This window comes from Pseudopipra pipra, chromosome 2, assembly GCF_036250125.1.
Source record: "Pseudopipra pipra isolate bDixPip1 chromosome 2, bDixPip1.hap1, whole genome shotgun sequence".
Classification (NCBI taxonomy): Eukaryota; Metazoa; Chordata; class Aves; order Passeriformes; family Pipridae; genus Pseudopipra; species Pseudopipra pipra.
In genome coordinates this window covers 46,665,863-46,693,054 of record NC_087550.1, presented here as the reverse complement: position 1 = coordinate 46,693,054, position 27,192 = coordinate 46,665,863, and the positions used below count along the sequence as shown (strand labels likewise).

At 42.6% G+C, this 27,192-nt stretch overlaps 1 protein-coding gene across 5 annotated transcripts in view; it reads left to right on the top strand.

Annotated features, from left to right (window-relative positions):
* The window catches only part of SPATA13 (spermatogenesis associated 13), a 218,947-nt gene that overhangs the window by 133,048 nt on the left and 58,707 nt on the right, over positions 1-27,192 (top strand). The window contains exon 1 of one of the 5 annotated variants that reach the window (XM_064645364.1): positions 10,507-10,731. The exons of the other annotated variants lie outside the window; for them this stretch is intronic. The gene's annotated coding sequence lies outside the window, so the exon portion shown is untranslated. Of the gene's footprint in view, positions 1-10,506; positions 10,732-27,192 lie in introns of those variants that run through there. 5 annotated transcript variants of the gene reach the window in all.

Here is a 27,192-nt window from a genome sequence, read left to right as displayed (position 1 = left end):
CCCAAAGCTTTCCCTCATGTCCAAGGCAGTCTTGAGCAGCTCTTCTATCTCTAGGACCATAGCACAAACTAGAAACCAGAGATCCAAAGACAAGTGAGGTGTTTCTCCCGGCCCTATGCTGGCAGTGGCTCAGTGACCTGTGGTTTGGGATTTTGCTGAATTGCAAAGGAAAACTGGGATTCGGCTAATGGAGTCCCTGTCATGTCTGAGTCTTGAATGTGCTTTGTCCCTATTGTAGTATCTAGCAGATTCAGGGCTGCATCTGATGCTCCCCATTGACCTGGCTGCTTTTCCTTTGTCTTCATTAGATTTTTAGGTTCTGCCTCATTACACATTAAAGGACCTATATCCTCCTTTCACTGACCCAGGCTTGACCTCATTTGTCCAGGGGCCCTCTCCCATTGCTTGGGGAAGGAAACCCGTGTTTGGGAGTTGATGTCTCTCCGTGGCTGAGGGTGGCATTGGTGATTGTGTCTGTCCGTGGCAAGCCTTGTTTGTCTTCTGTATCACTTTCTTTCTCTTTAGTTTAGTTCACTGTATGTTCATGAAGACTTTGTGGATACTTTTTGCTTAAAGATGACTATATGCATAGGTAAGGAAGGGCAAGAAAGCAAACACAGCTGTCCTCTGAACCTCAACCACTCCCTTGCTCACTGTGCAAATGGTGCCTGCAGCACTGATGGAATCAAGGGGAAGAAGCTGTGACTTCTGTTCCTTTCAAGTGTCCCTCCATCCACCTGCAACACTACAGAGGGAATATACTAAGGAAAACATGAAGTAGATTAGGGTAGGTAGAAAAGAACAACATTTCAGTGTGCTTTCCTGTTATTTCCTGAGGAACTGCTGCTGAAATTTAGTTTCCAGAGAGGTAGCTGTTCTTGCAAAAGTGTATTCCAATGTAAGTCACTGTGTTGCTGTCATTTGAATGAGTTTATTTGTTGGCGTACATAACCAGCAGTGAAACGTATGTCTATGTACTGATGTAAAAAATTAGAGAAGAGTTTTATATGAAATTATTTACAAAGGGAAATAGCTCCATGACTGCCCTTCCTTTGAGTTGCTGTGTGTCTCCTGTTTGATAACTACACTGCCCTGTGAGTAAGGGTAGGTGGGGAAGAAGCACATTTCAAGAATGAGTTACTTTGTTCCTGAATAATAGTCTGCATGGGTCTGAAAGGTAGGCATTGTCAGAAATCCTTCATCCCATGGCAAAGCTTAGAGGTCTAGACCAGCACAGAGGATTGGATTTTTTATGAATGGCAAGGCTGTTTGCTGGCAAACTCTGCACCTTTTCATTTTCCAGGCACAACCAAGTGCTATGTTTTCTGAAATCAGCAAACATTTGCAAGAAATTCGGGCTATTTATGTCAAAAGTAAAAAAAACCCTGTATTTTGAAATGTGCTATTTGGACTAATTCAAAAGAAGTAGAAATATCTCTATTTTTAAAAGTAATACATTAATTATATTGCAGTTGTTAAGTTAGAACTTATAGAGTTTCAGAGGGTGACAATTTAGTCCTTTAAAACTGGTCTTTTTAAAGTATCAGGGGAATCTTAGGCATTATATAATGTTTGCTATATATAACAGATCTGTGTACTTGTACCTGAGTCATCACCCTCCTACTTGTAATGCTATTTGTTTACTTAAAACCAAAACACAAGTCTCTGGCGAAGCCATTGCCATAAGCAAATTTGAGCAATTCGACCAGTGCAATCATTTCTCTGAGGGGCTTGAACTGTATAAATTCTCATCTCCATTGGTAAACACCCCAGGGTGTGCCAAGAAAGCCAAAGTAAATGACACTAAGTTTAGGATTTTAAAAAATTTTCTTTTAAAACAAAGATGCTCTTTCTCCCTCTGACAGTAATGTTTCCCTCCAAAAACACTTTTCTGCGTAGTTTCCTGTGACTTTATAAAAAGCATGTGCTGAGTTCTTTATTCAGAAAACTGCCCTTCTACAAATACAGAAAATGATGATTTTAGGAGGCTGAAGTCCTCTGTCAACTGACATTTGGCTGCTGGTTGTTGCGCCAGCCTGATTATGATCTGTATTCAACTCACTGACAACTAAATATGTGGACCAATGTGACTGACTGTAGGAGCCATGACTGCTACTTAGCATAACAGGGTGAAAATGTCACTGGGGCCCCTACAACTCAGAGAACTATTCCAGGAAAAGTCTGGAGTGAGCTTTGTGAAGGCTAGGCTGAGCTGTGTTTTTGTGAGCAGAGATAAGCAGGCAGTGTCTGCCACTCACAGAGGGACAGAAGACAAAACCCTGATGGGATATGCTCCATAGATCACAAGTGAGAGGATGCACTGGCTTTGCTGACCTTATGGAGCTACAGAGGGCGAGTTTCCAGGGGACCAGAAGAACAGCAACACTGTCTTCACCAAACTCTGCAGGAGTCAACTACTCTACTAAACTTTTATGATCTGTAAGTGGTTCACTTTCCTTAATAGACTAACATTTCCACAGCACTCATCAAGATAGAAATCAAGCAACTCCACATATGAGTCAATGTTTTCCAGATAATTTTATTTTGGACTTGCTGAGTGCACTCACACAGTGAGATGTCAGTACTGGTAAGAATAGTAAATAAAACACCCACAGTGTGTCACCAAAGTCAGAGTAAACAGTTTTCTATTCTGAACAAGAGACTACTTTGTTCCCAATACCTGCTCCTGTCCTCAGGAGCCAGCAAATGAGTTGTGGCCCTTCTCTGGACTATTTGGCCACAGATGTTGCCTTGCCTTGCCAGGCTCCAGGGCAGACAGCCTGGGAGGTCAGCTTCTCACCCCCAACCAACAGCTGAGGGTGGAAAAGGAAATATGACTATAACTCCATAATATCCATCAGTGAGCAAGTTACGTTCAGATTAATACTGTACTGGCGATCCAGAAAAAAACAACAAACTCTCCTGATTTTCTTGGCATCCTGGCAGTATAGTGGCTGGAGTGGATGGTGGCAGTACCCTGCTGTTTTACTGAAGTCTTCCTGAGGTTCAAAGACTTTCCAGGGTAGTTCTAAACCACTCTTTTCCTTTAGTCCCAACAGACCTCCAACCATCTGGGCTGCAGATCAGTGTTTGAAGTACTGTGCAAAAAACTCTGTGTTTCTTGCCCTGGTGAACAGATAAGAGTAAAGGTTGACAAACTCAGAGTCAGATGAAGCCAGAAAGAGTGTATTCCAAGGACTCTACTCTTGTGCCCTGGCTCCAGCTGCCAGGCACTTAAACCTACAGGCTGTGAGCAAGAGATGGCATGTAAAATATGAGAGGTAGCCAAGTTTATTTAATATGTTGGCTTTTCCACTGCTCTTAGCACTGTTATCAGAATACTTAATTTAGTTACACGGAGCAAAATGGAAAAACAGTAGTGAACATAAAATGAAAAAGATACTTCCAAGTAGCTTCCAAATCAACTATTAGTCCCTTCGCATTGCTGGAAATCTAATAAGGCACTGATTACATGCAGGACTGATGAGTTTTAAAACATGCTCAGCTTCAGCTTTTACATACATATTGTTTAAAAAGCCTTGGGGCAGGAAAATATGAAGTCATCCTGTCAGGACCTCAGCACAGATACCACTAGGTCTTTTGAGCTGGCTGCTCAAAGGCTTTCTCTCTGTTCCCACATAGCAGCTGAGAAATGGCCAACTCTGTGAGCTTGGGGGTTGTTTTTCTCAGTCATTTTTTTGGAGTGGGACCACTGTAACTAGATAGTTAATCAGCCTTCCAGCATGGGATAGTCCAGCTAATGGGAAATCCCAAGGCAAGTCATGTGGCAAGTCCCAGGGAGCATGACAGCAGCCACTAGCTGAGATCCACAGAGCTTACCAGAACTGCAGGCTCCATGGGGATTTGCTCTCCTGACTGGTGTTCCCAGGGGCCTGAGAAGCCAGGCTTATCCGTATGCTTTGCCAAAGAGGGAGACTCGACACGTAAAAGAAGAGAGGCCGTACTTAACTGGAACTTAGACAGATGTGGTTCCCACAGCCACACACCACCCTTTCCTCCTGTAGTTGCTTGAATACAGCATGACTGGAGAGTGCTCATGTCAAAACTGTCTAGAACATGAAACTGAACAATAGTCAGCTCTTTGCTTCCATGTTGACTTGATCCTGTATATAACCAGGATGGGAAAACAGCTACTCTCTGAGATCATCTCAGACTATAGCATCCTGTGCAGACATAGGCAGAGCATGACTTGCTACCTTCACTCTAGCTTTTCAACTCTCTGTGCCCTGCCCTGCCTTCTGACTCTCTATTAGGTTGCATTTTGGACAAGAGTGAAATCTGGCCTCTTCACCCATTCTTTTTCCCACTTCTCTTCACCATGTGTCCTTACTACTTGCCTTGTTGCCAGCTCTGGCACTGCTCCAATTACAGAATAAGAATAACCCAATTCAACTCACAAGAACAGCAGAGAATTAAGTCATGACAAGTAAATAGGGAGAGAGAGGAATGTGGAAATGGGGATGGATAGCAAGGGGAATTGGACGGAAGGATAGCAAAGGCCTTTCTGTGGCAGACAGATTTTAACTTGATTCGGTGGTCAGAGGTTACTGGTGGAGTTGGTATCACAGCTTGGGCTACATGCAGATATGTTATTTAAAGAGCAACATTCCAATATTGATTGATTGATTGACTGATGCTGTGTCACAAGAAAGCTGTACTTGGGAAACCATACAGCTTCGAAGTCCTGCCTCTCTGAGCATTTCTCATCCAGAAGAATTGCAGCTAAAGGAGGAAATCCAAAACTGTCAGTCAAGGCATGATTCAAACTGATCTTTCACCTTGCTGGATCAGCTGAGCAAGAGACTTGAACACTAATGTTGGGAGACCTTTAGAGGCCCTTTTAGAAGGCGAACTACCTCTTTAAATGTTATGCCTCTCTCTAAGCAGGACATTTAGAAAGCAATTTGAAATCACTCCCACAAGTGTTCAGCCCTGTTTGAAGCATGACCAGCTACAGTAACTTGCACAGCACAAAAGCCAGCAAGGGAGGAGGGAGAATGTCAGCCTTGAAGTATTTGCTACAAAAGATACTAAAAAAAAAGGAGTTATGTTCCCCAAATCCTTCTGAAGCAAAGCCAGGGGTAACTGCACCAGCCTGCTACGGTATGCTGGCACTCAGGCTGCCATTTGACACTCCCTGAGTTTCCTTCCTCCTCTTTGCAGTTTTATTTCATTAGCAGGTGAGTGCCAGCGGGGAAGGGGAAGTTGATGTCAGCATCTGTACCAGGGCTGGGGTGGGAGCTGGTGTAGGCTTGCAAGCAAAGCAGTCAAGAATCACAAGATAACTGGGTAAATGAGAAGGCAGGAATTCAAATTAATGTAACAAGGTCCGATGGAAAGACAGCATTTAATCTTCTGTGTTATTTTCCTGATTTTTCTCCTGCCAAAGTCCTCTGGCAGTGTGTCCAAATACAAGTATTGCAATATCTGAATGGACACCTTGGTGATTCAAAGCTCCCAGGACCTTGAAGGGCAAAGGAGCTGCACAGCAGCTTTAAACAAATTAACACTTTCATGGGAGTTTTTCCTGTCTATGTCAAGAAAGAACTTTTCCTTGAGAGGAAATGAAAGGTCTCCAGCGTTTTGTGCAAACCATCCATCTATCCTCACCACAGCTTGTAAAGTATGTGCTGGGACTGACCGCAGGCTCATCTAGGAAATAGCAGTAATGGCTATTGTTAGTGGGAGGCTGGAGCTGACCCGTGTTAAGCTGTTATTGTACACTGAGCCCTTCTTCCCCTTTGCTCCCATCAGGATGCACTCCAACCCAAGCATGGTCCTGGTTCCTGATTGCATGTTGTGAAATGCTCTGTCACTCCCACATGAGCCGGTTCATCTCGCAGGCTGTAGAAAAACAGGGAAAATAAAAGAAGCATTTTCTGTCAGTTGAGTGAGCTGAATTGGTTCATCAAATGGTCAGAGGAACAGCAGAGCTGGCATTAGGTGGGCGGCCCCTGCCCAGAAGCAAGAGAGGAAACTCTCTGCCCTGTTTCAGTGGTAACAACCTATTCACTAAGGCATGCACCTTGTGAAACCCTACTCTCTGATGCAGTGATAAAATTGCTCATTTCATCACTTCCTGGTGCAGTTCTGTTAAAATGATCTGTATTAGCCTCAGGGATTTTCGTAGATCTTTTTTCCAGATCATTTTGAGAGTGAGAAGAGGGGGGGACAAAACGTGTCAAACTGTTGGCAGGTCTGAAGAGACAATAATCTTCATGTAAGTGTGAGAGGGATAAAGAAATAACCTCTTAACTCTGTTTGTCTGTGGCCTGGACAACATCTCTAACTATGCCCCATGGGTACAGTCAGGTAGTATATTTTAACTGGGCTAAAAGAGAGCTACTGCCAAAAAGTGCCAGGCAGTAGCTTTCCACTTTGGTGCAATCCTGCTGTTCCCCTCGGAGTAGCGCTGATGCTCGTCTTGATTCTGCAGTGAGGAGGTCAAGGAGTTAATATAGGTAAAACAATCCCACAGGAAGAAAATGAAGATTTTTCTGCTCACTGAGATAAATCAGGTAATGGTGAAATCAGACAAACTCCAGCTCCAGGATAAAGAGGACAACCCTTTCATCAGCAGCTGCTGCAATGAGTGGCACAGGTTCATCATCAAGAGCTGTAGGCAGCAAACACATTGCACTTGCACTCCCGTTTGAATATAGAGCACCTGCCTCATCAGACAGTCTATCTATTTGCTATAGCTGATATATCCAACACTGTGGTATTTAGGGTCCAGATTCAATGAAGTTCAATAAGGTGATGCCAAGATATTTTCCAGAACACCATACTGAACAGGGGTACATGTACAAAGTTTAGAAAACTTAAGCAAGTGAAACAAAATGAGCTCAGTTCATTGATCTGCTTTGGGTAATGGGCATCCCTTCAAAAAACATGAATTTCAGCTTTACTTTTTCAAATAGTGGACCACAAAGTTTCTTGTTTGTCTGCTGTGTGCTTTCATTCTGGGTTTTGCCTTTTAAGTTTGCCTCAGTATTTTCTGGCCTTTTGTGGGCTGCGTCTCGCTGGACTGAGTAGGATCCTAAGATAGGATCCTAAGGAAATGGTTCTGTAAAACCCAATTTATGGTCGGAGCACCAAGGGGGTCAGCCCTGAAATGGAAAGCAGTTCTCAGCCCCTGCTCTGACAATCTGCTAATCCCTCCAGACACTGTTGAAAGGATATTTGAGACTTCCACTGCCGGACATATATCAGCATCACATTCTACAGGAGAGTTCAAGGATGCCTACAGAAAGTTTATGATTTGCATTAAGGGCTTTGTGGGTTTCTGCGCTTTCCCTGCGTTGTTTTGTTCCTATGGCTAAGGAAACTTCCCACCCCACCTTCCGTTCCCCACCAGATAAGGTCTTTGGTGCACATTGCAATGTAAATAGACCCCGAATACCTTGCCAGAATAATTAAGCTTTAAAATTCTAGCCGAAGATCCATTGTCACACAAAACGGACCATACAGATAAGAAGAAGGTAATCCAGAATAGCCTTTTACTATCTGCACTTAACCATAAAGGCTGGCCAGAATTCAGGAAGGATTAGGTGCTTCTACAGGAACTAGAGCATTTGCAAACATAGCACTAATCAGCTGCTAATGCTTTTTGCTCACAGCTCTGGGCCAGAGGCCATTTCTTGTGTTCCTTCACTCCTTTGCTTTCTAAAACACCGTTCGTTACAAAAGGCTATCGAATCAGTACAGTGGTACATCCTCAACAGCAGGCCTAATAAGTACGCTTGTGCAACTTTCTCTTATCTCATGAAATCCTATGGATGGTGTTGTCAAATTGCTGCAATTCTTAGTTGTCTATGTGTGGTAAGACTGTCTAATTATGATATAATTTCTAAGTAAGCAGTCTAAGTGGGTTATCTTCACATTGGTAAAAAACATATTCAGTAAAAGAAAGCTAAACAGACTTAGCACAAAAGATATTGAAAGATAATACAGAACATATATGAATTCACATCCCACCCCCACTCCTGTTTAATAGTTTATTTCATGGATCTGGGCTCAATTTACAAAGAGAAGAGTGACTTCAGTGCTTATAATATTGCTAACATCAGGGTATCTGTTTGGTATGCACAGTGTACAGAAATAAATCTGCTTTACTTCTTGTATATTTTATAATTTTTTGCTATATGATGATGTATTATTCAAACTTGAGTTTTTGAGTTTGTGAAGACTCTGATTTTTTATACCCAGTGGTTTACAATCTATAGGACGAGGAAAGACTATTGTCTCATTTGACTGAGAGAGCACAGGCATAAACAAGCTTAGACGGGAATTTAATATTACATATAACCTAGTGTAACTGGGAGCTGCTGTTCTGCAGTCCTGCTGCACTGCCCACCCATCTCCCTGCGCTGCATCCAGCAGTTGCACAACTGTAACCAGGTCAGCTTAACAAGCTGATGAAATGGAAAATGATGGCTTTTGGCTGTGTTGGTTTTCAAATGGATCAGCTCACAGAAACAGCTGCCCCAGTGGCCCCAGCACAAGTGCAGTGCAAGGCAAACAGATTGTGTCAGGGGGAATGCAAGGAAAAGATGAGGGTGACACTCACCTTGAGCCTTGCAGCTCATGCTCACCACTTATTCAGGTGCAGTGTCAAACTGATTCAACAGCAAGGTAAGAAGACCTGGCCAGAACTGCAGCTCCCTCATACCATCTTGGTGCCACCAGAGCTACACCTTCAGTTGTTCCATGGGTTTCACTGAATTATTTGTGAAGCCAGAGTGGGGGGTTAATGGTCCACCCTTTTGGAGCTTTAAAATATTTAAAAAATTTAACCAAACCTTGTCTTATGAGAATATTTTGTCTTTACATATACAGTGAAATACACAGCAGCATGGTTTTGTGCCAGAGCTTTACAAACTTCATCATATCAAACAGTTTCTTAAAACATTTATAACATTTAAAATAGTACTCATATATTTGGTATCGAGTCAGGATATTAGCTGATATAGTTTGAGAAATACCTACTGATGCTGCATCTATATTTCAGGATCTTTTAAAAGTGTAATGAAACTTCCTCAAAGGGTAAGACTTCCAAAGTTGCAAACGATCATTTAGACTTTTTCCTTCTTTCTCTCTTCTGTGACTGACGATTCTCAGTCACAACCCAGGAAAAAGATGTGGGTGAAGAAGTAATCTGATTTTTGGTTTTGGTTTTATTATTTTGTGGAGGGGCGGGGATGGGATGGGGTGGGGGGCTGAGGGGAGAGGGGAGGAGGAATGGGGCAAATATGGTATGACGAAGATGAGGGTGCCTGGGTGTTGATGGGAAGGTTATGGTCACTTGTAATGAATTTCAAGTTTGGAGGAAAAGACTTATAACCTCCAAAATGCTAGGTCTCTCATGCTTTATGCTTCTCTGCTTCTTCCAAACTTAAGCACACATTTAACCCTGATGAAAGAAAAGTTTTCTCTAGTAAATAACACACAATTAGGCCCTTAAAGGAATTTGTAAATCAGGCAGTTTTTATTAAGGCAATATTGAGTTAAAACACTGAAGCCTTGCTTGTAAAGCTCTTTTCAACTCCCAAGTAGTAAGGTTTGGGTTTTGTTATTTTACCCCCCACCCCCACCCTTTTGCAACTGGGGTCAAAAAAGCCCTGCAGGGCAGCATGGTTTGCGCATGCCTGCCAGGCTGCTCCCATAGCCTAAATTACCAGTAAAAGGACTAGAAATCTGAATGCAGGTTTGTGTAGGGTGGCAGCAGTTTGGATGAGGGGATGCATTAAAACCCATTAAACTCCACGTGATCCCTGAAGCACAATTCTCTTTTATCTTTCTTCTCTCCACCACCCGGAGACTAAAGAGCTCATTTCCATAGGGCTCATCTCCATAGGACTGGGGAAGCAAAGTCTTCCAGAGGCTTTACTTGTTTCTGACCCTGTGCTCTTTCTCACAGTATTTGCTGTGGCTTTACAAATTTTATTGGGAACTTTTAAAATGTTTTAAGCATCTTTGGAAGAATCTGATAAATATACATGAATAAGTCAAAAGAAAAATACAAAACATTTTGTGACCTCCTCAAAAGTTTCTGAAATTTTACTTCACTTACGTATTAAGAGTTGGGCTGTTTCTCTGAATAATGAATTTTTCCTTTTACTTGGCAATGAATTTCCTTCAATGACTTGCGGAAGTCCTTAATATTATCTGCTGTAATGAAACAACAGGTCTGGGTGGGAAGTCTATATAAACGTTCAGTCTCTTTATTTCTTCCTTGGACAAATAAAACCACACAAACCAGCCCGCTGCAGGCTGGATAAACCTTTCACATAATGAACTGTTTTATGCAGAGGGCTTCTGAGGGGGGCAAAAACTTAAATTTGGTTACTATGTCAGCAAACGACGGGATTTAGGCATTTTTCTCAAGGACTTACGTCTGTAGAAGGCTGAGGGAGAATTTATGGAGTGTGTTGTGCTGACACTCTTCCAGCTCTTCCTCCCCCCGAGCGGAGTAGGCAGGGGAACGGCTCCGGGGGCGGCGGCGCCTTCGGGGACCCCCGAGCACTCGGAGCAGCCGGGGAGAGCTGGGACTCCTTACGGAGGGCAACCCGGCTGCTCGGAAGGGCGGTTCGGGGGAGAATGAGAGCACCCTTGCTTTTCTTTGTGCTGAGCGGAGATCCTTTTTGTTTTGTTTGGGAAAGATTTGTGCATGCAAGCGTCTGCTGCGCTTTCTGAGGAGTCGAAAGAGAGGTAAGGTATCTATTTTCTCTCATGAGTTTCCTTTCGTGCTCTTTCCCCCTTCCCTCCCCAAGTTATGAGCGCCCACCAGCATCCTTGTCCTCCGGGCGTGACCGCCGCTGCCGCGTCCCAGAGGTGGCTCCGGAGGCAGCCAGGCGGGAGCGGGGGCTCCAAGGGCTCCCAGGCGCACCCCTCCGAGCTGCCGCGTCCCAGAGGTGGCTCCGGAGGCACCCAGGCCGGGGAGAGAGCTCTGCTGGCAGGCACACCCCCTGGAGCAGAGCCTCGGCCGCAGCCGTAGGGATGTGCGGCTCTGGGGTCCCGTGGGACTGTGGCCCTTGGAAAAGCCTGAAATGTAATCCACGGTCGAGCGATGCTATCCCCAGTTTGAGGTTATTTGGGGGTCATGAGTGCTTGTGTTAAATTTTATTATTGCATGAGATAGGTCTTGTGTGTTCGTGAGGTCATTCCTGCTCATGCTTGATCTGCTAGTATTAGAAATTAGTTAGGATGAGTGAGGAATGGTAGAAGCTCCTGAGGGGGATTCAGTGCTGTCTGGGACGGGAGGAGATGTGCAGGAAGCTGCCCGTTTGTAGCTGGAGTTGTTCTGTACAGATGTTCCACTGTCCTTCTCCTGTGCAGCTGCCCACGTGTCATCCTTCCTTTTCCAGCATAGATCTCTGGTAATTCCCCTAGCCCATCCTTATGTATCACAGCTAGTCTCATTTGAACTAGTTTGCTCATGGGATTTTGGAATTCAACACTCAAGCACATTTTTTTACTGTGAAAGTGAAGCCAGTGTGTAGCATTTTCTGCTTCCTCTACACCCACAAACTCTGAGTCTTAAAAAGCTTCTACCTCCTCAACTCTATATAACAGAAACGCATGGGGCCTCATGCACCAGGCCACAGAAAATTCAACTTAGTGATTCTGTAGGAAAAGAACAGCTGTGTGGAAAGATCAATAAACACAACCAGTTGCTCCAAAAGTCATAAAATGGAAAGACTTCTCAAAATAAAATATGTGGCGGGGGACCCTGGCTCCAGACATTGCAGGAGAACTCCTGGGAAATGCAGTAATTAGTGGGAAGCTTCAGACTTGTTTTCTTTCAGTGGTTCCACACATACAAATATTTGGTTTAGGAGAGGAACTCACAGTGGCAGGAAGAAATACTTACCTATGGAAAAGGAGAACTTGTTTACGCTTAATGCATTGGAGAAATTGTTCATGAATGGTTTATATCAGTGAAAATAAAACACTCCCAGTGCTGCCAAGGCCACAGACCTCAGGTGAGCTGTGTATATGTATGCTGGTTGGTCCTGTGGGCTGAAAGTGTCTGGGGCTACTTCTGTTTTATTCACTCTTAAAAAAAAAAAAAAAAAGAATGGAAAACTCTTTCAGTGAAATTTTCTTTTTTCTACATGCCTTTTAGACATCACTGTAGCTCTTTGCTCCTTTGCATGTTTTCCTAACTTTTCCCTCACTGCCAGAGAGAGGAATCCTTTGGGAAGGACCAGTTTCTCCTTGCTGGATCTCTCTTGCCTCTCCCTAACTACCTGGAACCCCCTCTGCCCTCTTGGCAGATGTCTCCTTCCCATCACTTGCTCTCCTCAACTTCTGGTGTGGTGGTCTTTCCCCTTCGCTCTCACGTCTCATCCAGCCAGGTCTACTCCTGCTGTCCCAGCTGGATTCTGTTGCTGCTTTCATGTGTGCTCACACTGGCCAGGCTGTGCCACCTTCTCCTGGCTCTGTCACCACTTTGGAGAACCTTGTTTCTTTCGGGCTGGTGGTCTAGTGGTTAGAGTGCAGGACTCTCACCGCTGCAACCTGGGTTCAATTCCCGGCCCCCCGGGCAGTTGGAGCTCGTCAGCCTTGTAAGGCAATCCAGCTAAGAGAAGGTCACTCTAAACAAACCTACGTCCTGGGGACCTCACTGTCACTGTCCAAGCTTTGCTCGGCCCCGGCAGATGAACCTCAGGATTAAAGGGTGGGCTCAGTTCAGCGCACGCTGTGTCTCACCTAAAAAATCCACTGCGCAGGCTCGAAGGGTTTATGACCTTTCCCAAATCTTCGCTCGCGAAGACTGGCCATTATTATTACATGAGAGCACCCTGTCTTGACAAGTTTCCTAAGGAATACCTCAGGCTCCACCATGATGTCCTGTGAAGGAGAAACTTCTGCCTTGGGTTCTAGCTTTGTTGCTGGCAGAGTATGCAGGATTAGCAAATTTGCAGATGACACTGAGTTAGGGGGGAGTGTCAATCAGCTGGAAGGTAGGAGGGCTCTGCAGAGGGACCTGGACAGACTGGAGAGTTGGGCTGATTCCAATGGGATGAGATTCAACAAGGTCAAGTGCTGAGTCCTGCACTTTGGTCACAACAACCCCATGCAGCGCTACAGGCTGGGCACAGAGTGGCTGGAGAGCAGCCAGGCAGAAAAGGACTTGGGAGTTTGGATTGACAGGAAGCTAAACAGGAGCCAGCAGTGTGTCCAGGTAGCCAAGAAGGCCAGTGGCATCCTGGCCTGTATCAGGAACAGTGTGGCCAGCAGGTACAGGGCAGTGATTCTTCCCCTGTACTCAGCACTGGTGAGGCCACACCTTGAGTACTGTTCTGAGCCCTTCAGTTCAGAAAGGATATTGAGGTGCTGGAGCAGGTCCAAAGAAGAGCAACAAGGCTGGTGAAGGGACTCGAACACAAGTCCTATGAGGAGAGGCTGAGGGAGCTGGGGTTGTTTAGCCTGGAGAAGAAGAGGCTCAGGGGAGACCTTCTCACTCCCTACAATTACCTGAAAGGAGGTTGTAGCCAGGTGGGTGTTGGTCTCTTCTCCCACGCAACCAGCAGTAGGACAAGAGGGTACAGTCTTAAGCTGTGCCAGGGGAGGTTTAGGTTAGATATTAGGAAGAAACTTTTTACAGAGGGGGTAATCAGGCATTGGAATGGGCTGCCTAGGGAAGTGGTGGATTCTCAGCCCCTGGAGGATTTTAAGATGAGACTGGATGTGGCACTTAGTGCCGTGGTCTAGTAACCATGGTGGTAGTGGATCAAGGGTTGGACTTGATGCTCTTAGAGGTCTTTTACAACCTGGCTGATTCTATGATTCATGCAAAGCTCTGAGTGCATTTACTCCACACAGGCAGCTGTAGAAGTGCCCAGAGGATCCAATGCCTCTACAGAGTTTAACACAAGAAGGGTTGCTTTTCTTCCCTTCCCTTTCACATTTCTCCATGAAGCTTTCTGACAGCTCTGTGCCCATGAGCTTAGGTCTTGAGGTGTGACTGATAGACAAATTAAGATTTCTAGATGGTTATAAAGCGAAATCCTAAAATTAGAATAATTGGTGTTGTGTAGGGGTTTGTACACATGTGAAAACTTATCGGTAAAACTATGGCATTAAGTTACACCTCTTCACTCAAGTAGGGATTTGCAAGGGGATCAGAGGGAGTGGTTGAGACCCTACATCTCCCCTGGCTGCAGCACATGTTCTGTGCTATGTGCTGCGCCCATCAGTCCCTTCTGTCATTTCCTTCCACATATCCCAATACTGGGCCCATGGAAACACCACTAGTGACCAGCTGCCAGCTGGATGTAACTCCATTCGCCACTACACTCTGGCCTCAGCCACCTAGTTTTCACTCAGCAAACAGTGCACCTGTTCACAACATGAATAGCCATTTTCCCCAGGAGAAGACAAAAAACCATGGCTGCACTGAGTGGTGTGGATACTTGTGACACTCTGATCTAATTTCCTGGTTGGAGATACAAGAATCCTGGAAAGCTGTAGGAAAGCCATATAATTCTGCCCATGGACAGGAATTTTGTCTCATGGACATGACGGACTATGCTCCCTAAAGCTTTGGACTTGCTGTGTGTCCATAATGCATCACATCCCATGTGCAGGATGTTCACATGCATGGCGGCAGCACACCTGGGGGTCTTGTTGGCTCATTGCAGCCTCTGGTGGGCTCAGTCACCTGTCATCTAGAAATTCTTGGTAAATGGTCTAATTCCTCCTTTTCCAATCAGACTACATTTCTGGATGGAAGAATGTACTATTTGAGCAGGTAAGGCTAATAAGGGAATTCAAAACCGCACTAGTTTTTCCTTGCCTGCCTCTTTCATGCTTTTAGGTGAAGCAACTTGATGGGCATAATTCCTGAAGACATGGTACACCAATCCGATGCACTTCTCAGGGAGAGCTGGAAATGAAGATTTCCTTGTTGGCATTATAAATCCTTTCCAAAGTCTTTTTCCTTTTTGTGGATTAGTACAATCAGCAACCAAACATCAGATGAATGAAGAACAATCAAATATGTCAAAATTTTGAGCGACTAATTGGTACTTGTCGCATTTCTTCCAGTTTGCAATGTCATTACTGATAGTGGCATTACATGTCATCTGTTCTCAGAGGGGCCACAATCTACCCAAAGAATCACTTATCTAACTAATTACATGTTTTTGTTTCTCCTCTCGTAAGAATGCTAACATGTTGTCCTATGAGGTTTGAAAAGAACATAATCTATTTGCTGTATCTCTCTCAGTCTGTGTTTCTTGTGCAGTTTTTGTCATCTTAATATAGCTGCCCTTTAGATTCCAAAACACAAGGAACAGTGTAGTTTGCCAGTCCTTGATGATGTTCTCTCTGCATATTCTCTTTCAGACTCCAAGAAGGACAAAAGCAGAACACATTTCCAAGAGTTTATGAAGCAGCTGCAATAAACTAAAGCTGTTACTTGGATAAAAAGTTGGTGCCTCTTAATGAGCTGCATGAATGCTTCTCACATGGAATACTTAAAGGGGAGGGGTTGAGGAGAAATTATTTATGATTATTAGAATAATTTAATGTGACTATATCAGAAATATTTCTGTTTTGTGAGGCTTGAAAAATTGTTATTGTGAGCAAATGAAGATGCAGTATCTTTATCTATTTGCTGCCCAATTAATGGTTCCAAATATTGGAATTTCTACTTTTTTTTTAAGAAAATAATAATTATGTAATTGCAGATCAACAGAGAGAAGATCCAGAAATTTTATATTTCATGAAATAGTGCCATTGTAGTCTATTCAACGCAATAGTAAGTTATGTCAAAGACATAACTATTTATGGGAAAATGAAGTCCCTAGGAGCTGAACACTGTAATGCTTTTCCTGCCTGCTGCGATGCAGCAGACTGCCATACCTGTATGTGTCCCAGCCAAGGGGAAAAGGTCAAGGGCTGCGAGAAGGACTAGAATAAGGCCATAGAGGGTTTTAACTAGGGGATTTTAACAAGCTTCCCAACTAGATGAGAATTACAGCTGTGGGTGAGCTCCTGTGGCAGTATAGAGCAGCAGCAGCAATAATCTTCATATGCTCCATGAAGCGTGGACAGCTTTTAAATGGCAGTTGTGTAATGAATTGATTTAGCAGGGGCAGGCTCAAGACCCTTTCTGCAACTGTCAAAAGTAACGCCATCTTCCAGGAAATCATATATATTTTGCACTCTGGGGGTAGCAGACACATAGTTTGCCGATAGAGAAACCTCCAGTTTTATAAGGCAATATATTCAAAGGTTAGCCAAGACAACGTAAATCTCCACTGTGTAAAACTAGTAGCCCAAATTGTGCAACCTGAACCATTGAAATGTTATTTAAGTAATCTTGGTCTGATTTAGATTTAAGCAAAATATCTGGCACAACTGGCCAATCAGTAAAGTGAAGCAAAAAGAAAAATCACACAAGTTTGAATCTGCTGATTCAGATATTTTATTAGTAGTTGTGACAGGTTTGTCACTGTGTAGTGCTTTTAGTGGCTGGCACCACTTATTAAGAGAAAAGAGATTATTTTTCCTGATGGTTGTCTCTACTGTATAGTAGAATTGCAAAATACTGAGATAAGCATGGAGTGAAGGATTGACTCTGGCTCATGTCTTGCATGTTTAGATGTTACACTGTATTAATTTAAGAATGCTATGATCGATAATTACATACGCACAAGAACAAAGACACACATATGATTTTAATGACAAAACACCGTGCAGATGTAGTAGGCAGGTGATGAGAATGTGAAGGGCATTATGTTATATTGGCTGTAAGTCTTCCCTTTGACCTTCCTGGCAGACTTTAAATAACTCCCAAATGATAAACCCTATGTGCATGAGGAGAGGTGTGACTATAGATCTTAGAGCATTAAGAGTGCCCAGTTGAGTGGCTCTGTGCTGGGCAAGGTGGGGGCCAGAAGAACAGAAGCTTTTTTTGGCTTTTCAGGTGTATTTGTATCCTTTACCTATGAACTTTGGGGGAAAGGCAGGCCAAATTGATTCTGTGGGCCATTGGCTGAGCCATACTGATCACCCAAAAAAGAATCCATGAGGAAAGAACCCAGCAATTCTTTGACCCTTGCACCCCCCCCACCCCCCCACCCCAAAAAAAAGATTAAAAAAAAAGGATCAGGAGGAAATCATTTAGTTTTGGGGATCTAATCTCATATTAAAATGCCAAGCTTAGAAGCTATAGGGCAGAGAAAAATAACAAGTCTTTCTCCAGAGTAGAGGTATCTAATGGTGATAAATGACTACGTACCACCAAGATAAAAAGCCTATGGAGAAAAAGAAAGTGAAAACTGCTGAGTTCCCCCAAATAGGGAATGGTCTGTATCAAGAAGAAGCAGGGAGGTAAACTGTCTGTGACTCAGACTTCATTATCTCTGCAAGGTTTATTTCTCTATAAGAACATGTTACTCTACAATAACTGTTTTCTGTCATTGATTCCTAGTCTGTAGCTCCCTACAGAACAGACCTTTTAAACTACAAGACATGGAGAAGGGGTCATGGTCACTCAGGGGATGACAGCCCAGCATCCCTGCAGAGGCAAAGCACTGTTTTATTATAGGCACAGTGAATGATCTCTTTGAACCTCAGTGGTGTTTGCCCTTACTGCTACATTTATAACGATCATCACATCACTTTTTTCTCCACCTGGATCCCTGATTGATCCCTGAAATTGCCTAACCTTCCTCTCTTCACTGTGCACAGCTACTGCTCCTGTCTCCTGTCATTTACTTCTTTATGGTACACAATTCCTCTTCACTTGGAACAAAGTACCCTATCTCTCAGCCAATTCTGCCTTCAGATTTGACTGTAAAAGCTTAAGAAGTTCAGAGTCAGACTAAAGAGTTGTTTAATTTCCCAGGCAAATCTCCTCTTTTCTTAATATAAGCATCACATTTTCTGTTCTTCATTCACATGGTTATCAGTGTCTACTGAAAACACTCCTTAATCATCCTTGATAATGCACATGAAATGTCTAATTTTGGTTAATTCTCTGTTCTGAGAGAGAGACAGTTGTTTGTATTATTTCATCTTTTGAGAATTTGATTTTGCAGTTGTTCTCAAAGTAGTGTATGTGTTCTGGAGAAGTTGTTTCACTTGTACTAGCTGGATAATTTTAAAGAGAAGGAAAACACTTTACAGGAATAAACCCCCAATTTATCAGTGAAATACAACAGTATTCAATAGGAACAAAAAACATGGCTTACATTTGCTCCCTGAAGTGTCATTACATGAAGCCAAGATAACAGACAATAATACACATTAATGTGATAAAAAGAGTTACTTATCACACAATTTTAATCCATCTCCAAGTGCAATGCAAATTTCAACAGCCAGTTTGTTAAACAAACAACCTCCTAAATCTGTATGCACTTATACTGTTGGCACACAGTGCCAAGTTAACAAGGAAAGCACCTACATCATTACAAAGAATTATATGTTTGAGATATTACATTATTTAAGATTCCTATATCTCTTTCCCTTCTTTGTCTTCCTGAAGGGAAACTGTAAGGGAAGAAGAATGTCATACCTCTTGCTAATGAAAAGCACCAAAATTTTTTTCAAAATTCATCTTTGTCTAAGATTTCTGTTCAGGACACTTAATCTTTGAAACAGTAAATTTTCTTAGTATTGTTCTCACCACATGTTCCGTAGCAACATTTGATTTTGAATGAGAATAAATTTTCTGTATGCTTTGTGAGAATATTTTGAGTCTTAGGTAGGTTGACCATAAATGGAGACACAACTGTACTGAAGAGCTTGGTTTGATTAGTCATTTGGTCTAACAATCTGACTGAGCCTGAGGTTCAGCAGAAGAGCTGCAGCACTCTGCACACAAGAACTGCACGAGGTACTCAGCACACAAGAACTGCAGCAAAAGGCTGGTATCTACAGTTTTACAGTGGATCATTTATCCTGGGTCCAGCCAGGAGCAAATTCAATCCCTGCTAATACACACAGTTCCTCCAAGCTGTGCGTTGGCTCATGGAAGGGGGAGGTGAGAGAAATTAACACTTGGACAGTATCACTTATGTCTGAGATAGGTGTCTCTGTGTTACATCTGTCCTCTGTATGTGAGTCAGGTGGAATGTGCCTGACCTGCAGCTGCAGTTCAGTCTGTGACACCGTTTCTGCTTGGCTTCAAGACAAGGCTCTTTGATCGCATCTGGAATTTTTGTTAGACAGTCAGAATGTCATATTTGGCATTTCTGTATTTGTTTTCATATTTTTATTTTGTGATATCTGAATGCTTTATGCTCCCTGAAAACATACTGGATTTGATTAATTATGTTAAACAAATTAAAGAGCAGTTTAACTACACTGTAACCTGGCTTTGCCTCTACACAGGGCTTACCTTATGTATGCTCCTGGCCATCAGCATTGCTTTTGGGAGGCCAGCTTTCCCACTGCTGTGTGCACAGGTAGCATCAAGTAAAAGATAATTTGGTATGCAAAAACCAGCTGTCTTATTTAAAGCCAACTATTTCTTTCATTCACCCAAACTGTCCTACTGGACTCACCCATTGAACTCTAGCTAAAAGTGACTTTGACTTACCTACCAGGCATCAGCTGCACCCTGCTAGCTTTAATAAGTAATTTATTCTTTATCTTGGTCAGCTTTTGTCATCTGTTTTCCTTATTAAATGAAGAAGTAGATATTTTAATAAATTAATCATCCCAGTGATTTCTATTTTACTTGTATTTTGTAGCTCTAGATTAAACTTGCCAGCACTGCTTACATATTCTGAAGTTGTTCTCTTTCATATGGCTTCCATTTCCTAGGATGAGAAAATAAAGAAGGCTTTCATGTACGTGCGGCAGTAGAAAGCAAGAGTCTGTTGTAGTGTCCAAAGCTCAGATGTTCAGCAACTCACTCAGATACCCTCTTGAGGCAGCACTGCAGCAGCTGCTGAGCTCAGCCCACGTTTTGTCAGTTGTTTCCTTCTTTCTAACGGTTCTTTGTAATGAACTTTTCTACCAAAGGTCCTAGAGTAATTTTTACTATGCTTAGCCTTTCTGTGATGAGGAGTGTACTTCCTTATTCTCTTGTATTTTCGACTAGTTCTTAATTATAGTAATTTCATGTTCTGCTTCCATATGGAAGGATGGCAGCTAAGAGCTTCAAATGAAGCCAGGATCTGTCCCTGCATTAATACTGTTGCAGAGACTGAATTACAACCAGAATGGTTTTTATAAGTCTCTGGGCAAACTGCATAAGTAATATGCTTTAGCCAGTTAACAGACTAAGTAAATCAGATTTAAATAACAATAATAACAATAATAATAATGAGAAGGAGAAGCATATGTTAGATTGCACCAATTAGAAAAATAAAATCAGTGCAAAAGTTTAGAAGTTTAGAATTTAGAAGGCAAATCTTGTACAGAAACCCTGTTTAAAAGCAAGTTCTTGACTGATACCATCAATTTGGGAATTGGGTTACTAATGGGAAGAGTTTGGCTGTTTATGATACTACAAAATTGATGTTTGAAAGTTGGCTTTTATAGATTACTGGGTTTCTGCAAAGTTCTGTCGCAGAATTTCAAATTCACTCAGAGCCAAAACAATTTTCCTTTTGTCACTTGTCCTTGCTTATGGCAAAGGTCAGCATTTTTAAGTATAATGATTTTGAAGCTGTTTGAAGTAAGCTATTGCCTTGTTCCAGTGTGTTAAACAGGACCTTGTAATTAAAAGTAACCTCCCACAATGAACCAAGGGCTCTGTGGCTCCTTGGCACACTGGGAGGTTTGTTGCTGTGTTGTTAAAATATTTTTATGTTGCTGATGGAACAGCTTAGCTATCCAGGAAGAAAATAGCCAAGCTGGCTAAATACCTCATTGTCAAACTCTTGTGTAACACACTAGAGAAAAGGTTAATATGGAATGTAATACTTCCTGGTGAACTGGCTGCTGAGAGAGGAAGAAGGAATTTCGGGGAACTGGTGGCATTCATCAGTAGAGCTTTGACTTTTCAGCTTGTAAAAAAGTTGAGCGAGTTAAATATGTACTTAAAACCTGAATGACAGCATAAAATACAAGTAGCATGAAGAGAAGCTAGAAAAAAATCAACAGCATGCTCTTAAGGAATGAATTATTTATTTATGATTTATGTATTACAGTCATTGAGATTGTTAAAAACAAAGAATCCCCTCCTAATGGTACAAGAAGCAAGTATGACCATAATTTAAATATGTGGGCAGTAGTCCAGAAACTTAACCTGCATATCTGCCTATATGTCATCTTGCCAACTGTGCTCCCCTTTCTCATTTTCTCCTGGAAACCCATCCTTCCTGTCTGTTACTTCACCTCTTTCAACACTAATGTGTGGGAGGCTGGAAGCACCCAGGTTTCAGTACCCTGTGATGAGAGTAGGTTTTCAGATACAGCATTACCCGGGCAGGAGATCAAAATCAAACTAAAAGGAATATATTTGATTTGGGCTACCAATTAGTTATGGGAATTCGGCGAAATATGAGGATATAGAATCCAAAGAATTAATGAAAATAGAATGCAAACAGGAAAATATGTGGAAAAGTGCCCCAATAGAACTAGAAAACAGTGTATTCTGCATGCAGCCTCTGATTTAGGAATACCCTAAACTGTAGATTGCCAGAAGATAGGAAAGTAAAATAGAGGGGAAATTTTTCTGTATTCATTTTGTTTCATGTTCCTCCTTAAGTTACTTGGAGACAAGAGAGTTGGTTAGATGTCCTTTTCGTCCAATCTAATGGCAGCAGGCCCTTCCTGACAACTTTCTCTTGAGAATGAGATTCAGAAATCCGGCTACAAATTTTGCCCTGGATCTTTCACAATTTATTTCCAGTGCATATTCTTTATTTTAAACAGTGACATCTCATCTGCTATCTTTCAAAATAGATATATTTCTTGTATTTTACCAGCTGCATTTTAACTTCAGTGTTAGAAACTCCCTTACTTACCATTGATAATATCGAAGAGCTAATGTGCTTGTTGAAGGTTTTACAGTCTTCTTTATGAAACAAGCTCTTATTATTAAATAATACACATTAGCAGCTTTTGCTTTTATGGATGTAGTATGTTGTGTGTTTTCTGCATGATGGCATGAAAAAGAGAACAAGGACGAGAGAAAATTAACTTTTTCATCTTGTTGCAAAGAAATCAGACTCTCAGGATGAAGGACAATGGTGTTTTTTGTGCACTGACAATAGCAGAATCGAAGCAGTGTTACTCCCAAGCCCTACAAAGAATATTCCTCTGCTGAGAACTCAATCAGTACATCATTTTACCTTAGCAGCAGTGAGGTACACAGCTCTTGGGCTGAGGAACTAATCTTCTCAAAGGCTTTAAAATATTGTTAAAAATAAACCAGGATAACTTAAAACATCTTGCTGGTTGTTAATCTGCTCCCCTCTGCATCTAGTGTCCAGGCTTAATTGTCTTGTATGACCTGGTGATGAACTGGTCTTATGAATAGTTCTGTGCCTGGATTACTTTGCAGTTGCTAACCTAAATATTTGCAGGGAGGATTGCCCCTCTTTCAGGGCCTGCCTTGTATTGTGTGGGGCTGTTAAGATTGAGATGCCTTAATCTAATTGATATAGCAACATGCAGACATACCTACTTTTGTCTTCCTTTCCCCCATCTCCCCTCCAGTTTATTTCTTTGGGTTTTTTCTGTGTTCTGACTATAGTTGAAGATTTGGCATGAAATGTTGGTAAGTGAACTGTGTATTCCATGTTTTTATATTTTTCAATTGAACTTCAAGATAACAAAAAGTAGTGGATGAATGATGGTGAAAGCCAACTCTTTTATTTGCGGAACATATACAGCATGGGAACAATGCTTTGTTTTATTAACATGTCCAAACTCAAATCACCGGTGTGAAAATATTACTCCTAGCAGTGTGTTTAGTGTTCAAGCCTTCTTAAGCCTTCTTTGCTTTGGTTGAGAATGCTGGTAGTGGTTGTAAAGAGTAATAGTAGTTTCCAGAGAGGAAATGATCCTCTGAAAATGTAACAGATTTCCAACTGGGAGCAATCAAAGGCAGAAATTCTGCAGCCACAGGAATATTACCTAAACCATCACATGACTGAAATCCTGGTTGTTGTGGGGAAATTAAACCAGTCCCATATCTGCCAGAGTGACAACATAGAAGAGCACAAGCAATTCAGGAGGTTTCTGGAGTGCATTTAGGACAACTTCCTAACCCTGGTGACTGAGAAGCCAATGAGGAACAGCACTCTGCCAAACTTCCTTATGCTTACAAACAAGAAATATGTGGTTGAGGACATGAAGGCTGGGAGCAGCTTTGGCTGTAGTGACCAATAGTGATGAAGTACAAGATCCTTTGGGGAGGAAACAGGACAAATAGCAGAATCATAGCCCTGGGCATCTTGGAGAGAAGATAGTTGGTTGACTTTCAAGAATCACCTCTTGAACGCTCCAGTCCAAAGAGCAGGAAATAAAGCAAGAATGGCAAGAAGACTGTATGGATGAACAAGGAGCTCCTGACAACTCATATGTCAAATGGAAGCATACGAGAGTGTAGTGGGTCTAAATGGCAGGGTTTTGTCTGTGAGGGGCTGCAGGGTGGCCTCTGTGAAGAGAGGCTGAGGCTGCCCCATGCCAGACACAGGCAGTTCCAGACAGCTCCACCGTAGGACACAGCTGAGTCCATCAGGGAAGGTGATGGTACCCCTGGGAAAATGTATTTAAGAAAGAGGCAAAACACTGCACAGACAGCGAGGAGTGAGAAAAAAAGTGTACGAAACAGCTCTGTGAGCACCAAGGTCAGAGAAGAAGGAGGGGGAAGTGGTGCTCAAGGTACTAGAACAGACGTTCTCCTGCAGTCCATGGAGATACCACAGTGGAGCAGGTATCCACGCTGCAGGTCATGGAGAGGACCACAGTGGAGGAATTGGATGTTTCCTGAAGGAACTACCATCCTTTAAGAGCACCCACAGGAGCAGGTTCTCCTAACAGGAGCTGTGGCCCTTAGAGGAACCATGTTGAAGGACTGAAGCCCATGGAGAGGACCCATGCTGGAACAGTTCTTGAAGGACAGCAACCCATGGAAAAGACCCACAACAGAGTGGGGGAAAAGCGTGAGGAGGAAGGACCAGCAAAAACCTACTGTGATAGGCTGACCAGAACTGACCACAGTCCCCCATTCATCTGAGTCACTTAGGCAGGGTGGGCTTGAAGAGAGGAGAATGAAGAAATAAAGCTGAACCTGGAAAAAAAGGATGGGTAAGGGGAAAGGTGTTGTTTTAATTTGTCTTTGTTTCTCACTATCTAAACCTTTTTTTATTAGAAAAACAAAATTGGAATAACTAAAATATTAATTGGAATAAATAAAATTTTCCCCAAGTCAACTCTTTTGCCCATGACAGTAACTGGTAACTGATCTCCCTGTCTTTATCTTGACCTATGATATCTTGACCTATGACCTACTTCCCATCTTATCTTCCCCCCCCCAACCCCCTATTCCCTATCATGTTAAGGAGAGGGAGGGAGAGCATGTCTGGGTAGGCATCTGGAAGCCAAGGTCAACTCACCACCAAGAGGTAGGAGCAGACGCAGGAGCTCTGTATTCCTGGGAGGAATACAGACACACTAACTGAGCATGCAGGGTCAGGGCTAGGAAGGGCAATGCTCACTGGGAATTAGATCTGGTGAGGTATATAAAGCACAACAAAGAAGGCTTTAACAAGGGAATCAGCAGTAAAAGAAAAACTAGATAAAATGTGGACCTGCTGCTGAATGCGGCAGAGGACCTTGGACAAAGGACATGGAGACGGCTGAAGTACTCCTATTCCACCTACTCCTTGATCTTCACCAGTAACACCAGCCTTGAGCAAATCCAGGCCCTGAGTGGTTGAGAAGTGGGAAAAGGAAGACTTATCTTCAGTAAGGATCAGTTCAGGGAACATTTAAATAAAACTGAATACACAAGGCCATGGGACTTGATGGGATACACCTATGGGAGCTGGCTGATTGTGTTGCAAGGCCATTCATTATGATATTTGAAAGGTTGTGGTGACTGGGGAAGGTTTCTCAGGACTGCAAGACTCCAGTCTTCAAGCAGGGGAACAAGCAGGAGCTGGGGAAGTATAGGCTAATCAGTCTCAGCTCAGTCCTCAGGAAGGAGACGGATCAAATCTTCCTAGAAACCATTTCCAAACATCTGAAGGACAAAAAAAGTGATTGTGAGTAGTTGACATGGATTTACAAGGGGAAATCATGCCTGGTCAATCTGATAGCCTACTACAACAAAATGAGCTGTTCCAAGGACAAGGACAGAGCAGTGGGTTTTGCAAAATGTTTGACACTGTTCCTGATAACATGCTTACAGGCAAACTGATGAAGTATGGACCAGACAAGTGGATAGGCAGGCAGACTGAAAACTGGCTGAACCACTGGGTTCTAAGACGTGTGATCAGTGGCATGAAATCCATCTGGAAGCCAGTCGCTAGTGCTGTACCTGAGACATCAGTACTGCAGCCAATACTGTTTAACATCTCCATTTTTGGCCAGGACGATGAGATAGAGCACACCTTCAGCAAGTTTGCAGGGGATACAAACTGGGAGTAGTACCTGATACAACAACTAGAGCATCTGACATATGATGAGAGGCTGAGAGAACTGGGACCGTTCATCCTGGAGAAGAGGATGCTGAGGGGATCTTATCAATGAGTATAAATATCTGATAGCAGTGAAGCAGTAAAAGATGATAAAGAGGACAGAGCCAGACTCTTCTCATTGGTATCCAGTAAAAAGGCAAGAGGCAATCTTTCCAACCTTGTAAACTTCAAAAAAATGTTTAAAACTTGATAGGACATGGCTCTGAGCAACCTGCTCTAGCTGACTCTGCTTTGAGCAGAGGTGTTATACTCAGTGACCTCCACATATGTCTTCCAACTTCAAACCTTCTGTGAGGGGGGTTGGACTGGATGATCTCCAGAGGTGTCTTCCAACCTCAACCCAACCAGGTATTCAGTGAGTAGATCTGTGAGAGATCAATTTGTACCATGTAGTATTATTTGCATTTCCATTTCTCCTAAAATTTCAAACCACAAAAATATGTAATATTTTTGCATTTCCTTGCCTCCCAGGACCATGATCAAAATCAGCATTCATATGGCAACAACCTAGATGAGCACCTTGGTGAGTGATTTGAGACCAAGAAAGTTGCTTGAACTTAGCCTTTCTGATAATCTTTACTTAAAGCTTTATAGAATCAGAGGAAAGTCTTCTTAACTTTAGTGGACCTTGGGCCTGACTCCGAAGGCTTAAAATTGTAAAAGCCCAGTCTTGCATGAGAAGAGCATGGCTGTCAGGCACTTCCTTCTATCCACTGAAGGTTTGAGCATACGTCAAACATTGTGGAGTTGTATTCCTGTCTTTATACTCTCATACAGTTAATTTTCTTAGTACTGGGATTCAGCAGAGTATTCCACTAAAACTAATTTAACTAATAATAGGGAATTCAATAATGTCTGAATGTCAGATTGTTGCATGTGACATAATATGAAGCCTCATACTTGATTATAAATTATTAATTAGGTTTTGAAAGTTATCTTGGTTATGTAAATCTATTATTAAGGAAATCTGCTAGCATTTCCACTTCTAAGAAATGAATGTGATATTGCCATTAAAAATTATCATTTTGATTATTCATGGAATAATACATGGAATACTTATTAATGGAAAAGAACTGTAAGACAGAAACCAATTTCTCTTTGAATTAGTGTTCTCTTGCATTCACAATTGCAGTTAGTCTTCACATCTTTCTACCACAATTCAAAAAAGAATGCAATTAAAAGTTGATATTTCTTCTACAGAGGAAAAGGGAAGATTGAATCACATTCTAGCAGATCAGTTATATAGAACTTTGTCTTCTGTATAGGGATATATAGGAGGGAGCTGTACAGGTCCTTCTGACTGAAGAGCACAAAGCAGAGGCACTCTATATTTCTGTATGCGATGCCAGGCTCTCGAGATAAATGTGGGTCTCTGGGAAAGTGGAGTTATACCCCCACTTGTACACCACGCAGCAAAAGCAGGGAGGCACATGTCTCACTGTTTTGGCAGGTGTCTGTCTGGTTTTCCACACTGTTCTGCTGCTGGGATAACTCTGCTCCCCACCCGCAGTGCCTGCTGTGCACCCGGCTACCTTCCTGTGCCACTTCA